Consider the following 12,535-nt stretch of genomic DNA (forward strand, 5'->3'; position numbering starts at 1 on the left):
ATGTCAGATTCTTCTTGGTGAGTCACTGTAAGTGATCAGGTCCTAGGGGCAGATTAGTCATAGAGGAGCACACAACTCTTTCAGCCCTGATGGCTCTAATATAATAATAATAATAATAATAATAATAATAATAATAATAATAATAACAACAACAACAATAATTTACTACATGATAACTAATTGATGTTCCCATCTGACACATTGATGGAATATCCACAGCAAGCAGTGCTGGCCTCTTACTATAACAGTAATGGAGAGAGCTATGCACAAGCTCGGACAAAGTGTCCACTTTGTATCAGAAAGTAAGGGTCCATTTACACAGAAAGATTATCTGACAGATTATCTGCCAAAGATTTGAAGCCAAAGCCAGGAATGGATTTGAAAAGAGGAGAAATCTCAGGCTTTCCTTTATGACCTGATCTCTGTTTATAGTCTGTTTCTGGCCTTGGCTTCAAATCTTTGGCAGATAATCTGTCAGACAATCTTTCCGTGTAAATGGACCCAGGGGGCCTCTACTTTCCTGATAGGTGTCATAGATGGGACCCATGCCTATAAGGTATTTTTTACATATCCTATGGATATGCTATTAAGGAGACCTTCATGCTAGTTTCTGTCACTTGACATGTCTAAAGGTTTTATTTGTACAGGGTGTGGGTGCTCTAACGCCCACTAATTGCTAGAGTGAGCAGGTAGAAGCTGTAGACTAAGCGCTTCTCCCCAATCTTGCTTCTCATTAAACAAGACAGGCTGCATACATCTCTGTCTGTCTCCTGCAGCAAGAAAAGGCACATTCTAGGGTGCTGGTATAGTATTGGGAAACAATACTGTATGCCTTCTGGCTCACACTAGAGCCTTTTACAACAGCCAATAACAATGAAAGAAACACGTCACAATAAATGGACAAAATATACATCAAATGGAGACTCTCTATAATAAATTATACAGGACTAAACACAAGTAAGTATACTGGAACAGAAATAGATACACATTATTATTACTGCTAACACACAGACGGAACAGACATAGTATATAAATACAAGTTGTAACCACACAGTATAAACAGTTATTATAAATAATTAAGATGTCACAAAAAATATTATGTACATAACACAGAAGCCTGTCACCATGAAAATAATATCTACTGTAGGCTATTGGCAGCATCTTATAGAGCAGAAGTGCAGTGTCCCAGAACGCAAGGACTACTACTCCTATCGTGCTCATTTCTATCATTTAGTCCATGCTGGTTCTGGTAACTGTGCACACTGCAACTGCTGCTAGTTTTCCCCCTGATATTCCCTGGTTATGTGTATTCTCATGTATATCTTGGTATATATATATATATATATATATATATATATATATATATATATATATATTCCTGTGTATTATTATTACCTTGTACAGTGGTATGCAAGGCTGTGGATCACGTGCCAGTGCCCTGTAACCATATGGTTCCTCCAATGGCCGACTAGCTCTGGCCAGGAGCAACCATGTGACTTCCCACTTCCTGCTGACAGGGGAGTTCAGCTCCTGCTTTCAAGCAAGGAGGTTGTGTTGCTCTGTCCTCTCCCTCAGAAGGGGACAGAAGCGTCTCTGCAGCCTTTTCACCATAAGAAGAGTGACTGATTCTGCTGCTGCGTTCCAGTAAACGGCTGCCTGCCTATACAAGTGTCCGGAGTCCTCTTCTCTCTCATCTGGGTGTCGTGCGGATATATCTCTCATCTCTACAAGTACCCACAGCAAGTATTACTCCCAAGTTTGTCCACCCAGCAACGCTAGTTTCTTCTCATACTACTACTCCCAACATCCGGCACGTATCTCCGCAGCCTATGCAGCATCACTCCTGCACTAACTGTCTAAGCCTGCTATATACCCGGAGGAACTCGTTACTACAAGTTACTTCAACTTTAATAAAACCGCTGTTACTGAACCCTGGCATTGGTGTCCACTAACTGGTGCCCTGACTAGGTGCAGCGAAGAATCGCATGCCCATCATCACCCGCAGATTCCACAGACCGGCCCTACAGCTGTGCGGCCCTCAGGCCTATACCGTGACAAGTATAACCCCTGCAGCTGCCCCGGTCATTGCCCGCTCATAACATCAGCACTGCGGAAGTGGCCCCCAGGGGCCAGGGCATCGCAGAAGGAGCTGTTGTTGTTGTTGTTATTTTTATTATTATTATTTATGTCGACCCCGTCCGCCATCTTGGGACAATGATGTCATCTTCAGGCGGCCGGCCGAACCACTCCATCCGTCCCTCGTGCCGGCCCCCCGTCTGCCGCGTCATCAGCTGTTCAGCCGCTATTGGCTAAGCATAATTGTGCTCAGCCAATCGCGGCTGTGCACAGTTATGACGCGGCAGAGGGGAGTCGGCACGAAGGATGGATGGAGTGGTTCGGCCGGCCGCCTGAAGATGACATCATTGTCCCAAGATGGCGGACGGGGGTTGACACGAATAATAATTATAATAACAACAACGAATCGACACGAATCAGGTGAGTATAATGCACCACACTTCCGGGTCTAGCGTGGGTTAGGGGAACACGGGGAAGGGGGCCATTCACATACATAACATACATTACAAAGTTGTATAACTTTGTAATGTGTGTTATTTTGTGAATAATTGTTTAGCGCCGCATTACCCCTTTAATTCCATTGAACTGAATGGAGCTTAATTGTAAACCACACCTGAACTGGAGACTCTGGAAGAAAGTGGCCATGTTTTACTAAGCTTGGATAAGCCCTTTAAAGGGGTTGTCCAGCGAAAATCTTTTTTTTTTTTTTCAAATCAACTGATATCAGAAAGTTACATAGATTTGTAATCTACTAAAAAAAACTCAAGTCTTCCCATACTTATCAGCTGTTATATGTCCTGCAGGAAATGTTTTATTTTCAGTCTAACAGTGCTCTCTGCTGACACCTCTGTCCGAGACAGGAACTCTGTCTTGGTTTTCTATCTCTATAGAAAACCTCTCCTGCTTTGGACAGTTCCTGACATGGACAGAGGTGGCAGCAGAGAGCACTGTGTCAGGCTGAAAATAAAACAACATTTTCTGCAGGACATACAGCAGCTGATAAATATAGGAAGACTTGAGATTTTTTAATAGAGGTAAATTACAAATCTATATAACTTTCTGACACCAGTTGATTTAAAAGAAAAAGATTTTCGCCAGACAACCCCTTTAAAAGCTAGAGTGAAGTCATAAGTAGGCTTTTTTTCACTTATTTTATTCCCTAAGCCTGTATATAGATATCCTGGCCAATGGCATGTTAGCCGGTCCTGGACTTTGCATGGAGGGAAAATCTCCAGGCACCCACCCCCTAGCTTTTAGTTACCTGCGGCCTGTGTTCTTTTCTATTGCAGGGGTATAAATAGCCTTGTTTGCAATGTTAATAAAAAGGACAATACATGTCTTATACGATTGCCAGTATTCTTTACGTATTAACTGCCAAACCTGTTTAAGAAAAATATGCAAGAAGAGTCTGTGGAACCTCATTTAGGAGTCTCAAAACATGGGACTAACAAGGTGTCCATGCAGGGTAGGACCAAGCCAAGGGGTGGCTCCTGTAAGAAGACCACCAAAACCACCATATTAAATCTTTTTCTTTCAGATCAGCTGGTTTCAAAAATTTCTATAGATTTATAATTTACATCTATTTAAAAATCTCAAGTTTTCCTATACGTATTAGCTGCTGTATGTCCTGCAGGAAGTGGTGTTTTCTTCAGTCTGACACAGTGCTCTTTGCTGCCACCTCTCTCCGAGACAGGAACTGTCCAGAGCAGGAGAGATTTTCTATGGGGATTTACGGCTGTTCTTGAGAGTTTCTGACATGGCCAGACGTGTCAGCAGAGAGCACTGTGTCAGAAAGAATACACCACTTCCTGCAAGACATACAGAGATTTTTAAATAGACATATATTACACATCTGTAATTGTCATCTTTTGCTGGTCTCCCTGAGATAAGTGATCGTTTTACCGTGGAGTTTTTAAGGGGTTGTTCACAAAAAAAAATTCTTTCAAATTAACTGGTGCCAGAAATTTGTAATTTACTTCTATTAAAAAAAACCTTGAGTCTTCCAGTACTTATCAGCTGCTGTATGTCCTGCAGGAAGTGATGTCATCTCTCCAGTCTGAAACAGTGCTCTCTGCTGCCACCTCTGTCCATGTCAGGAATTGTCCAGAGCAGCAGCAAATCCCCATAGAAAACCTCTCCTGCTCTCCAGACTGGAAATAACACCACTTCCAGCAGGACATACATCAGCTGATTAGTACTGAAAAACTTGAGATTTTTTAAATAGAAGTAAATTACAAATCTTTGGCTCCAGTTGATTTAAAAAATATTTTTTTTGTAAACTACCCCTTTAAGAAAAGGGCACCTTGCTAACTCGTCATACGTAGGATTTGTCCCGAGATACAATTATTTCCTTTGTATTATGTTTCATAGTAAAAGAACTGGAAGGTGTTCCTGAGATTTTCGCGGAAACTCAGAGCTGTGAGGCAATTAGTCCTGATTATAGGTCATGTTTCAATGTTGATTTTATTGGTTAACAATAGGCGAGCGTGCGGTAAACATGTTGGTGTTTGGGTGCAGGATCACATTGCCACACATAATAACACGCCCTTCAGCTGCGCATTTTGAGAAGGACTTGTCGCATTTCATGACCTTGGGACTTTAAGGGGATTGAATTGCTTTTATACTGAAATCTTCTATGGTCTATTACTATTTTCTAATTGTAATTGATTAGGGAGCAGCCATCTAGCCTGAGATGTTTTTTAACAGCAATTAGAGATTTGTTTTACAGCAAACCCAATAGACATAGACACAGTACACAGGAGCTGTATCATTAACATGAAGACACAATAGTCTGGAGCAGACCCTATTGACTGGGTGCATTTTCTAGGCATGCCCTGTCATCTAGGCATTCTACCAGAAGGAGAAGCTCTGAGTTCTGAGCTTCAACTATTGTGAATAGTGTCCTATAGATATAGGTTGGTGTATTGTGAATAGTGTCCTATAGATATAGGTTGGTGTATTGTGAATAGTCTCATATAGATATACGGACACAGAGAGAAGGAGCTGCTGCACATCACACCTATGGCTGACACTAATGCCTCTCGGCTACATTTAAAAACCAACGCCAGGATGTTGGTATATAATTTGATCAAACCATATTGCCTCATGTACCACGTGCCAGTCTCCTGGCCCACATGAGTCCCTACACTAAACCAACACCGTGTCTGTCAGCGACCGCCAACCCCGCAAAGTGAGTGCAAGCAGGGAAGGGAGGCCACAGAATGGCCCTGCAACCCCAATGTCACAGGACCAATCCCCAAGGGCCCCCCAAACCCAGCGGGCGCCGGAGGTGGAAGCAGCCACCAAGCAAAAGAAAGTAAAGAAAAATCTTACTATTCACCACTGCACCCGATGTAGAATGGGAGAAATAGGAGGTACTTACCATGTGTGCACAGGTGCTTCCTGCTAATTGGGGTCACATGGGTCTTACAAGGAGGAGGGCTAGCCACTCAGAAAGGGGAGGAAAGTAAAATATGGACATGGAGAGCTGACCGACACAGTGGTGAATTAATGTAGGGGACCTGCACGTGGTACATGAGGCAATATGGTTTGATCATATTATATGCCAACATCCTGGCGTTGGTTTTTAAATGTAGCCGAGAGGCATTAGTGTCAGCCATAGATGTGATGTGATATAGGTTGGTGTATTGTGCATAGTGTCCTATAGACATAGGTTGGTGTATTGTGCATAGTGTCCTATAGACATAGGTTGGTGTATTGTGAATAGTGTCCTATAGATAAAGGTTAGTGTCACCTGAATGTCTGCCTGTGATGATAAGGAGGGCACTACTGGGAAATGTGATCTGTCCAGGAAGTGTCATCTTAGTTTTAGGCTTTGTGATCAAAATATTATAGAAAGAAACATGGAAAAGAAGAAAAAGCTACAACAAATTCTTAAAGAATATGTTTAAAGGGGTTTTCTAATTAAAAAGTAATTGTCCCCCCCAGCGATCTCCAGATTGACTCCTTGTTTTTAATACACCCATGACCTGCAGCTCTATTTATTCTCTATGGAGCTGCCAGAGTGAGATCTGAGTACAGCACTTGGCTCTTTCCAGCGGCTCCATAGAGAATAAAGAATGGTCACGGGCCTTTGGGTGTATTCAAAACAAGGAGGCTGAGAGCCGAGATCATTGGGGGGCACGGAGGTCGGATCCTCCGCAATCTCTTACTTGTCCCCTATCCTGTGGTTTTTATTGGTAACACCCTTTAAGGGTTATTCAGCGAAATTCTTTTTCTTTCAAATCAACTGGTGTCAGAAAGTTCTATAGATTTGTAATTTACTTCTATTTAAAAATCTCAAGTCTTCCCATACTTACCAGCTGCTGTATGTCCTAAAGGAAGTAGTGTATTCTTTTCAGTCTGATACAGTGCTCTCTGCTGCCACCTCTGTCTGAGACAGGAACTATCCAGAGGATTTGCTGCTGCAGAGAGAGATGTGCTGCAAGACAGAGAGGTCAGCAGAGAGTGATGTGTCAAACTGAAAAGAAAACACCACTTCCTGCCAGACATACAGCAGTTGATAAGTATGGGAAGACTTGAGATTTTTAAATAGAAGTAAATTACAAATTTACATAACTTTCTGAAACCAACTGATTTGGAAAAAGAAATAATTTTTTTCACTGGACAACCCCTTTAACCCCTAGACGACCTAGGACGTACCAGTACGCCCTGGCCGACTGTCACCAGGGTGTTTATCCAGCTATGAAGCGCGCTCTGGAGTGGAGCACGCTTCATAGCAGGTGGGGGCCGGGCCCTCACTGTTAATGAGAGACTGCAGCGTGAACGGTGTCATTAACCCTTGACATTGCAGTGTTTAAGTGTAAGTGACAGGAGCAGCTCCTGTCAATTACCGATCAGGACCTCCGCAGTGTGACTGTGGGGGTCCTGATCGCTCTTCCGGACCATTGGAGGTCTCTTACCTTCCTCCATGTGGTCTCATTAGTGTTCTGCTGATTGAGTCTGCCACAGGAAGAGCGCCGATAACACTGAACAATGCTATGCCTATGGCAGAGCAATGATCAGGGTATGCAATCTAATGATTGCATGTAAAGTCCCCCAGGGGGACTTAAAAAGTGTAAAAAAAAAAAAAAAAAGAAAATAAGTAAAAATGTTTTTAAAAATACCCCAAAGCCCCTAGTATAAATAAAACATATAAAAATAGATAAATAAATGAACATATTATATACTGTAGCGTATGTAATTGTCCGATTTGTTAAAATATAATGATCACCATCCCGTACGGTGTATGGCGTAAATGAAAAGAGGGAAAAAAGCGCCAGGATTACCAATTTTTAGTTATACTTTATATTTTTAAAAATTATGAAAAGTGATCAAAATGTCCGATCTACACAAATATGGTATTAATAAAAAGTAGAGATTATGGCGCCACATACAGCCCCGTAGGTGAAAAACTAAAATCGTTATAAGAGTCACAATAGGCCCATTGTATTAATAATTAATTGCAACAAAAAAAAAAAGGATTTTGTAAAAAAAATACAGTGGTACCTCGGCTCTCGAACTTAATTGGTTCCGGAAAGCAGTTTGAGAACCAAGCAGTGTCTTCCCATAGGAAATAATGTAAATGTGATTAATTGGTTCCAGCAGCCACCAATAATTACCTACAATCCTCATTTATTACACTGATAAGTAATCAGTATAATCACTACAGTACAGTAGAGAACAGCACTATACTGTACAGGACATTAAACATAAGAAATGTTCATCAGAACCAGCAATTATAGTACAGTAGTCACCAACTCCTCACCCATCCTTTACTGTATAGCGTCCCCCCCCATCCAAGCACTGTAATGTATGGGAGATGGTGGTGCACTGCCTGTACTACTACTGCACTGTATATGCACTCCAGCAGTCTTATACAGCACTGTACTGTATGTGAAGCCACACCACTGCTTAACTCGCCAGGTACAACCCACCATCCACGCTCGCAAAAACGTTAGAGAAACGTTCGAAAACCGAGCAAAGTTCGAATTCCAAACACTACTTCTGGGTAAATTTTCGTTCGAATACCAAGCAGTTCGAGTTCCAAAGCGTTCGAAAACCGAGGTATTACTGTATATATATAGCATAAGAGAATCTGATCTGTGTAAACCTGCATGTGGTTGTGTTCGGACTGACCTATAGAGTAATAGTATCATGTCGCCTTTTCCATATAGTACATTACATAGACACAGGAACCCCCCAAACGTTACCATATTGCATTCTTTTTTACGATTTCACCTACTTATATCTTCATAAATAATATATTTGGAATTCCATCATACATGTTATGGTAAAATGAAAGACGCCATTACAAAGTACAACTATTCCTGTAACAAACAAACCATTACATGGCCTGTAGATAGAAAACTGAGAGTGCTGGAGCTCTTAGAAGGGGAGGAGGGAAAAACGAAAACGCAAAAATGAAAATTGGCGCAGTCCCCTGGGTCATTTTGGGCCTGGTCCTCAAAGGGTTAATGTAATAAAACCATAAAGGTCCGATTTAAAGAAGCGAGATTTGAATCATGACAGATGACAGAATCATGAGGAATAGGAACATATAATAATTATTGTTCTTGTTATTATTATATAAAGATTGAATAAAATATGGGCGTGAAAACTCTTACACTGTGATTTGTCTGACGGCCATTTCCGGTCCCACAATTATCAGGGAGTTTCTCTGCTCTCTAAGTACTAAGCGTTGTGACTGTGCGTATGGTGACAAGCAGCACTCACATCTACTTATATCTACACCAACGCATAGTTAGGGCTGATCAATGGGGGTCATGGGGGTTGAAGCCTCACAGGTGAATTTTCCTTGGTCTGGGTCATCAGAGATAAAACTCAAGAGAATCCCTTTAAATTTAAAGTGATCTTTTTGTTTTAATCTACAGCAATCATACAAATTAAATAAGCCATCCACTGGACAAGCCTCTGTGGCCAGGCTGCAGCTCATTCTCCTGTCCATGCCTTCTCACTGACCGTGTTTGTCTGCTCATAGTCCTCAGCATTGTAAAGCATAATTTTCATGTACACTTGGAGATTAGACACACCCGAGTGACAAACCTGTAGTTTAATAAACAATATGTCAGTCACTATTAGTGTCAGTGAGCTGCCTGTCAGCGTAAACATGTAGAAAGGATAACACGGTGGGGCACACTTTTAGGTGGCAGAATGACCTTATAATGGTGACAAACACAGGGCCACCATGAAGTGACACCTACACCAGCCGTATAACAAAGCCAACTACAGTGGAATGCCCCCACAACTCCATCAGCCACAGTGCCCCCACAACTCCATCAGCCTCAGTGCCCCCACAACTCCATCAGCCTCAGTGCCCCCACAACTCCATCAGCCTCAGTGCCCCCACAACTCCATCAGCCTCAGTGCCCCCACAACTCCATCAGCCTCAGTGCCCCCATATCACCATCAGCCTCCATAACACCATCAGTCACGGTGCCTCCATAAGTGTCAGCCAAAGTGCCTTAATGTCACCATCATCCACAGTGCCCCAATAATGCCATCAGCCACAGTGCCCCCACAATTTCATCAGCCTCAGTGCCCCCATATGACCATCAGCCTCAGTGCCCCCATAACACCAACAGTCACTGTGCCTCCAGAATAGTGCCAGCAAAAGTGCCCCAATGTCACCATCAGCCACAGTGCCCCCATATTACCATTAGCCACAGTGCCCCCATAACACCATCAGTCATAGTGCCCCCATATCACCAACAGTCACAGTGCCCCCATATCACCAACAGTCACAGTGCCCCCATAACACCATCAGTCACAGTGCCCCCATATCACCAACAGTCACAGTGCCCCCATAACACCATCAGTCATGTGCCTCCATAACACCATCAGCCTCAGTGCCCTCATAACACCATCAGTCACAGTGCCCCCATATCACCAACAGTCACAGTGCCCCCATATCACCATCAGTCACAGTGCCCCCATATCACCATCAGTCACTGCGCCTCCATAACAGCATCAGCCTCAGTGCCCCCATATCACCATCAGCCTCAGTGCCCCCATATCACCATCAGCCTCAGTGCCCCCATATCACCATCAGCCTCAGTGCCCCCATATCACCATCAGCCTCAGTGCCCCCATATCACCATCAGCCTCAGTGCCCCCATATCACCATCAGCCTCAGTGCCCCCATATCACCATCAGCCTCAGTGCCCCCATATCACCATCAGCCTCAGTGCCCCCATATCACCATCAGCCTCAGTGCCTCCATAACACCATCAGTCACTGCGCCTCCATAACAGCATCAGCCTCAGTGCCCCACATCACCATCAGCCATGTGCCTCCATAACACCATCAGCCTCAGTGCCCTCATATCACCATCATCTATAGTGCCCCCATAACACCATCATCCATAGTGCCCCAATGTCACCATCAGCCATGAGCCCCCGTAACACCATTAGCCACAGTGCCCCCATATCACCCTCAGCTGCAGTGCCCCCATATCACCATCAGTCATTGTGCCCCCATAACAGTCAGCCACAGCTCCAATATAAGACAGTCTAATAGCCTACTACTCAGCCTCCCTCATGTCACATGTAATCTGTGCGCTGTATGCGGTAATATGATGCAGCACATAGACGTCTATGACCTGCTGGGTGCAGTGACCTCTGGTCAGGTGCTGCTATGAGTAATGTACTATACTCAGTATATACTATAATGTTCTATACTCAGTGTAAGTACATAATGCTGCCATCCAGTGATTACTTTGTACTGAGTCATGAAGATAATACAAGCAAGAAGGATAATAATGGGCATGCTCAGTAGGGCTATACTACCTACTATAACAAAACTTATCATTCATATGTGTATATTATATATATTATATCTAATAAAGGCCTAATATGACAAGTGTGTTCACACATTGCGGGACCATCACGGTACTGTAGAGTATCTTCTATGTTAATGAAGTACCATGACAGTACTGCAATGTAAGTGCCTCGGGCTGTGATCACACATGTGAAAACACTGCAGCACAGTATATGTGTGAATACAGTCTTAGACTATGTTCACGCATTGTATTTCCGTCAACCTTTCGGACAGTCTTTTTTTTAATCAAAACCAGGAGTGGAGCTGACAGGGCAACCAATATAATGGAAAGATTTACACAGTTTCTGTGTTTTCAACGCTTTCCTGGTTTTGGTTGATAAATGACTGAGGGAAATACTATGTGTGAACATAACCTTAGGATGAAAACACAGGCTAGAGAGGCTATGTTCCCACACAGAATGTTGGGCAGTATTTTTCAACCAAAAGCAGAAGTGGAAAACACAGAAAGGCTATGCTCACACACTGTTGAAATTTAGTGGATGGCCGTCATTTAATGGCAAATAAATACCATTATTTTTAAAAAACGGCTGTTAACTGACGGCCATCCACTAAATTTCAACAGTGTGTGAGCATAGCCTTTTTGTGTTTTCCACTCCTGGTTTTGGTTGAAAAATACTGAGCAAAACTGAGTTGGAACATTGACTCATTGTGTTTTCATCCTAAGGCTGTGTTCACACATAGTATTTCCGTCAGTCTTTTATCAACCAACACCAGGAATGGGTTAAAAACACAGAAACTGTGCAAATCTTTCCATTATAATTTTTGCCCTGTGGTTTCCACTCCTGATTTTGCAGTCTCTAGCGCCACCTACAGGTAGGTTCAGGTTAACACACAATTCTAACAAAAATACATAAATTCAATACTAAAACATCATAAATTATCACCTGTTTGCAAGATAGATTATAATAGCAGGGTAATAAGAAGGGGGGTAGTATGTCTCTTGTTTGAAAGGGGAAGCAATAAAGGGGGACTCTGGTTCTCTATTCAAATTCTATGGACCTGGCAGAGATCACCACTCGCTGTAGGTCATTTCTTCTTTAGTAGACTTTGCAACAGCAGTACATATCATTGACCACCGCTCTTTTCAAACAGGGGACACATGATTGACGAGGGTCCAAAATGTGTGACCCCTGCAGTCAGAAATTTACCGTCTATACCACGGGGGTCAAACTCAAGACTTCCAGCTGTCGCAAAACTACAATTCCCATCATGCCTGGACAGCCAAAGCTTAGCTTTGGCTGTCCAGGCATGATGGGACTTGTAGTTTTACAACAGCTGGAGGGCCTGAGTTTGACATTCCGCTATATTGTGGGATAATCACTTTAGGGTAGCTTCACACGTACCGTATCCGCAGCGATATGTAAGCCGGCCCCTTTAACCCCCCGGCGCCCGCAGTATACATTACCTGCTTGGTGCCGCGGCTGTGTGTGAATCTCCCGTCGGTCCCCATCAGCCAATTAGTGCTGCTGTGCACTGATTGGCTGATGGTGAGCGAGGGGAGCCTCACACACAGCCGCGGCCCCGGGCAGGTAATGTATGCTCTGGCCCGGGGACTGCAGGAGGCGGGGGGTTAAAGGGGCTGGGTCACATACTGGCCGCG

Source organism: Dendropsophus ebraccatus, chromosome 10 (assembly GCF_027789765.1).
Source record: "Dendropsophus ebraccatus isolate aDenEbr1 chromosome 10, aDenEbr1.pat, whole genome shotgun sequence".
Lineage (NCBI taxonomy): Eukaryota > Metazoa > Chordata > Amphibia > Anura > Hylidae > Dendropsophus > Dendropsophus ebraccatus.